Genomic DNA, 6,479 nt, shown 5'->3' with positions numbered 1-6,479 from the left:
CTCCACGTGGTTCCTGGTTTCACTGCGGCTCTGAAGAGAATGTTAGCAAAGAGGTAACCGGGACAGTGAAAACAGTACTCAAAGACAGGGAGAGCAAGCTCTCTCTTGGCACTTTGGATGTGGGACATACAGCGAGATGTTTGCTGCTTTTGCGTTTGGCTGTTGGGAGATTTACAGCACAAAGATATCTAGTTGATTTGAAGCAGTTCCGAGAAAGTCTAAACATAATCCCCACTTCTCCCTCCTGGCACTTTCCATGTGGGAGATATAGCAGGATGTATATTGGTTTTGAGGACAACTCAATGGACAGTGTAGGGAGAAAACCTCCTGGCTCCTTGAATGCCGTTTCTGGAGACACTGCGATCAATGTGGGAGATATGTCAAGATGTGTGTTTGTTTTGAGGACGGCTCTCTGGAGAGTCTTAGCAAAGAGGTCACAGGGATAATCAGAGCAATTCTCAGAGACACTGAGAACAAGCTCCGCAATTCCCTCCTGGCACTTTCCCTGTAGGAGATACCGCAAGACGTTTCTGTATATTGGGCACAGCGCTCTGCACGGTGTTAGCAGAGACTTTCCCGGGACAGTGAAACCCTATGTCAGAGACACTGAGAAGAAGCCCCAATGTTCCCTCCAGGCACTTTCAGTGTGGCTGCCTTCTCCACGTAGTTCCTGGTTTCACTGCGGCTCTGAAGAGAATGTTAGCAAAGAGGTAACCGGGACAGTGAAAACAGTACTCAAAGACAGGGAGAGCAAGCTCTCTCTTGGCACTTTGGATGTGGGACATACAGCGAGATGTTTGCTGCTTTTGCGTTTGGCTGTTGGGAGATTTACAGCACAAAGATATCTAGTTGATTTGAAGCAGTTCCGAGAAAGTCTAAACATAATCCCCACTTCTCCCTCCTGGCACTTTCCATGTGGGAGATATAGCAGGATGTATATTGGTTTTGAGGACAACTCAATGGACAGTGTAGGGAGAAAAGGTCCTGGCTCCTTGAATGCCGTTTCTGGAGACACTGCGATCAATGTGGGAGATATGTCAAGATGTGTGTTTGTTTTGAGGACGGCTCTCTGGAGAGTCTTAGCAAAGAGGTCACACAGATAATCAGAGCAATTCTCAGAGACACTGAGAACAAGCTCCGCAATTCCCTCCTGGCACTTTCCCTGTAGGAGATACCGCAAGACGTTTCTGTATATTGGGCACAGCGCTCTGCACGGTGTTAGCAGAGACTTTCCCGGCACAGTGAAACCCTATGTCAGAGACACTGAGAAGAAGCCCCAATGTTCCCTCCAGGCACTTTCAGTGTGGGTGCTTTCTCCACGTGGTTCCTGGTTTCACTGCGGCTCTGAAGAGAATGTTAGCAAAGAGGTAACCGGGACAGTGAAAACAGTACTCAAAGACAGGGAGAGCAAGCTCTCTCTTGGCACTTTGGATGTGGGACATACAGCGAGATGTTTGCTGCTTTTGCGTTTGGCTGTTGGGAGATTTACAGCACAAAGATATCTAGTTGATTTGAAGCAGTTCCGAGAAAGTCTAAACATAATCCCCACTTCTCCCTCCTGGCACTTTCCATGTGGGAGATATAGCAGGATGTATATTGGTTTTGAGGACAACTCAATGGACAGTGTAGGGAGAAAACCTCCTGGCTCCTTGAATGCCGTTTCTGGAGACACTGCGATCAATGTGGGAGATATGTCAAGATGTGTGTTTGTTTTGAGGACGGCTCTCTGGAGAGTCTTAGCAAAGAGGTCACAGGGATAATCAGAGCAATTCTCAGAGACACTGAGAACAAGCTCCGCAATTCCCTCCTGGCACTTTCCCTGTAGGAGATACCGCAAGACGTTTCTGTATATTGGGCACAGCGCTCTGCACGGTGTTAGCAGAGACTTTCCCGGGACAGTGAAACCCTATGTCAGAGACACTGAGAAGAAGCCCCAATGTTCCCTCCAGGCACTTTCAGTGTGGGTGCCTTCTCCACGTGGTTCCTGGTTTCACTGCGGCTCTGAAGAGAATGTTAGCAAAGAGGTAACCGGGACAGTGAAAACAGTACTCAAAGACAGGGAGAGCAAGCTCTCTCTTGGCACTTTGGATGTGGGACATACAGCGAGATGTTTGCTGCTTTTGCGTTTGGCTGTTGGGAGATTTACAGCACAAAGATATCTAGTTGATTTGAAGCAGTTCCGAGAAAGTCTAAACATAATCCCCACTTCTCCCTCCTGGCACTTTCCATGTGGGAGATATAGCAGGATGTAGATTGGTTTTGAGGACAACTCAATGGACAGTGTAGGGAGAAAAGGTCCTGGCTCCTTGAATGCCGTTTCTGGAGACACTGCGATCAATGTGGGAGATATGTCAAGATGTGTGTTTGTTTTGAGGACGGCTCTCCGGAGAGTCTTAGCAAAGAGGTCACACAGATAATCAGAGCAATTCTCAGAGACACTGAGAACAAGCTCCGCAATTCCCTCCTGGCACTTTCCCTGTAGGAGATACCGCAAGACGTTTCTGTATATTGGGCACAGCGCTCTGCACGGTGTTAGCAGAGACTTTCCCGGGACAGTGAAACCCTATGTCAGAGACACTGAGAAGAAGCCCCAATGTTCCCTCCAGGCACTTTCAGTGTGGGTGCTTTCTCCACGTGGTTCCTGGTTTCACTGCGGCTCTGAAGAGAATGTTAGCAAAGAGGTAACCGGGACAGTGAAAACAGTACTCAAAGACAGGGAGAGCAAGCTCTCTCTTGGCACTTTGGATGTGGGACATACAGCGAGATGTTTGCTGCTTTTGCGTTTGGCTGTTGGGAGATTTACAGCACAAAGATATCTAGTTGATTTGAAGCAGTTCCGAGAAAGTCTAAACATAATCCCCACTTCTCCCTCCTGGCACTTTCCATGTGGGAGATATAGCAGGATGTATATTGGTTTTGAGGACAACTCAATGGACAGTGTAGGGAGAAAACCTCCTGGCTCCTTGAATGCCGTTTCTGGAGACACTGCGATCAATGTGGGAGATATGTCAAGATGTGTGTTTGTTTTGAGGACGGCTCTCTGGAGAGTCTTAGCAAAGAGGTCACAGGGATAATCAGAGCAATTCTCAGAGACACTGAGAACAAGCTCCGCAATTCCCTCCTGGCACTTTCCCTGTAGGAGATACCGCAAGACGTTTCTGTATATTGGGCACAGCGCTCTGCACGGTGTTAGCAGAGACTTTCCCGGGACAGTGAAACCCTATGTCAGAGACACTGAGAAGAAGCCCCAGTGTTCCCTCCAGGCACTTTCAGTGTGGGTGCCTTCTCCACGTGGTTCCTGGTTTCACTGCGGCTCTGAAGAGAATGTTAGCAAAGAGGTAACCGGGACAGTGAAAACAGTACTCAAAGACAGGGAGAGCAAGCTCTCTCTTGGCACTTTGGATGTGGGACATACAGCGAGATGTTTGCTGCTTTTGCATTTGGCTGTTGGGAGATTTACAGCACAAAGATATCTAGTTGATTTGAAGCAGTTCCGAGAAAGTCTAAACATAATCCCCACTTCTCCCTCCTGGCACTTTCCATGTGGGAGATATAGCAGGATGTATATTGGTTTTGAGGACAACTCAATGGACAGTGTAGGGAGAAAACCTCCTGGCTCCTTGAATGCCGTTTCTGGAGACACTGCGATCAATGTGGGAGATATGTCAAGATGTGTGTTGGTTTTGAGGACGGCTCTCTGGAGAGTCTTAGCAAAGAGGTCACACAGATAATCAGAGCAATTCTCAGAGACACTGAGAACAAGCTCTGCAATTCCCTCCTGGCACTTTCCCTGTAGGAGATACCGCAAGACGTTTCTGTATATTGGGCACAGCGCTCTGCACGGTGTTAGCAGAGACTTTCCCGGGACAGTGAAACCCTATGTCAGAGACACTGAGAAGAAGCCCCAATGTTCCCTCCAGGCACTTTCAGTGTGGGTGCTTTCTCCACGTGGTTCCTGGTTTCACTGCGGCTCTGAAGAGAATGTTAGCAAAGAGGTAACCGGGACAGTGAAAACAGTACTCAAAGACAGGGAGAGCAAGCTCTCTCTTGGCACTTTGGATGTGGGACATACAGCGAGATGTTTGCTGCTTTTGCGTTTGGCTGTTGGGAGATTTACAGCACAAAGATATCTAGTTGATTTGAAGCAGTTCCGAGAAAGTCTAAACATAATCCCCACTTCTCCCTCCTGGCACTTTCCATGTGGGAGATATAGCAGGATGTAGATTGGTTTTGAGGACAACTCAATGGACAGTGTAGGGAGAAAACCTCCTGGCTCCTTGAATGCCGTTTCTGGAGACACTGCGATCAATGTGGGAGATATGTCAAGATGTGTGTTTGTTTTGAGGATGGCTCTCTGGAGAGTCTTAGCAAAGAGGTCACACAGATAATCAGAGCAATTCTCAGAGACACTGAGAACAAGCTCCGCAATTCCCTCCTGGCACTTTCCCTGTAGGAGATACCGCAAGACGTTTCTGTATATTGGGCACAGCGCTCTGCACGGTGTTAGCAGAGACTTTCCCGGGACAGTGAAACCCTATGTCAGAGACACTGAGAAGAAGCCCCAATGTTCCCTCCAGGCACTTTCAGTGTGGGTGCTTTCTCCACGTGGTTCCTGGTTTCACTGCAGCTCTGAAGAGAATGTTAGCAAAGAGGTAACCGGGACAGTGAAAACAGTACTCAAAGACAGGGAGAGCAAGCTCTCTCTTGGCACTTTGGATGTGGGACATACAGCGAGATGTTTGCTGCTTTTGCGTTTGGCTGTTGGGAGATTTACAGCACAAAGATATCTAGTTGATTTGAAGCAGTTCCGAGAAAGTCTAAACATAATCCCCACTTCTCCCTCCTGGCACTTTCCATGTGGGAGATATAGCAGGATGTAGATTGGTTTTGAGGACAACTCAATGGACAGTGTAGGGAGAAAACCTCCTGGCTCCTTGAATGCCGTTTCTGGAGACACTGCGATCAATGTGGGAGATATGTCAAGATGTGTGTTTGTTTTGAGGATGGCTCTCTGGAGAGTCTTAGCAAAGAGGTCACACAGATAATCAGAGCAATTCTCAGAGACACTGAGAACAAGCTCCGCAATTCCCTCCTGGCACTTTCCCTGTAGGAGATACCGCAAGACGTTTCTGTATATTGGGCACAGCGCTCTGCACGGTGTTAGCAGAGACTTTCCCGGCACAGTGAAACCCTATGTCAGAGACACTGAGAAGAAGCCCCAATGTTCCCTCCAGGCACTTTCAGTGTGGGTGCTTTCTCCACGTGGTTCCTGGTTTCACTGCGGCTCTGAAGAGAATGTTAGCAAAGAGGTAACCGGGACAGTGAAAACAGTACTCAAAGACAGGGAGAGCAAGCTCTCTCTTGGCACTTTGGATGTGGGACATACAGCGAGATGTTTGCTGCTTTTGCGTTTGGCTGTTGGGAGATTTACAGCACAAAGATATCTAGTTGATTTGAAGCAGTTCCGAGAAAGTCTAAACATAATCCCCACTTCTCCCTCCTGGCACTTTCCATGTGGGAGATATAGCAGGATGTAGATTGGTTTTGAGGACAACTCAATGGACAGTGTAGGGAGAAAACCTCCTGGCTCCTTGAATGCCGTTTCTGGAGACACTGCGATCAATGTGGGAGATATGTCAAGATGTGTGTTTGTTTTGAGGATGGCTCTCTGGAGAGTCTTAGCAAAGAGGTCACACAGATAATCAGAGCAATTCTCAGAGACACTGAGAACAAGCTCCGCAATTCCCTCCTGGCACTTTCCCTGTAGGAGATACCGCAAGACGTTTCTGTATATTGGGCACAGCGCTCTGCACGGTGTTAGCAGAGACTTTCCCGGGACAGTGAAACCCTATGTCAGAGACACTGAGAAGAAGCCCCAATGTTCCCTCCAGGCACTTTCAGTGTGGGTGCTTTCTCCACGTGGTTCCTGGTTTCACTGCAGCTCTGAAGAGAATGTTAGCAAAGAGGTAACCGGGACAGTGAAAACAGTACTCAAAGACAGGGAGAGCAAGCTCTCTCTTGGCACTTTGGATGTGGGACATACAGCGAGATGTTTGCTGCTTTTGCGTTTGGCTGTTGGGAGATTTACAGCACAAAGATATCTAGTTGATTTGAAGCAGTTCCGAGAAAGTCTAAACATAATCCCCACTTCTCCCTCCTGGCACTTTCCATGTGGGAGATATAGCAGGATGTAGATTGGTTTTGAGGACAACTCAATGGACAGTGTAGGGAGAAAACCTCCTGGCTCCTTGAATGCCGTTTCTGGAGACACTGCGATCAATGTGGGAGATATGTCAAGATGTGTGTTTGTTTTGAGGATGGCTCTCTGGAGAGTCTTAGCAAAGAGGTCACACAGATAATCAGAGCAATTCTCAGAGACACTGAGAACAAGCTCCGCAATTCCCTCCTGGCACTTTCCCTGTAGGAGATACCGCAAGACGTTTCTGTATATTGGGCACAGCGCTCTGCACGGTGTTAGC

The sequence above is a fragment of the Larus michahellis genome, unplaced genomic scaffold (genome assembly GCF_964199755.1).
Source record: "Larus michahellis unplaced genomic scaffold, bLarMic1.1 SCAFFOLD_38, whole genome shotgun sequence".
NCBI classification, from domain to species: Eukaryota; Metazoa; Chordata; class Aves; order Charadriiformes; family Laridae; genus Larus; species Larus michahellis.
This window is presented reverse-complemented; position numbering follows the sequence as displayed.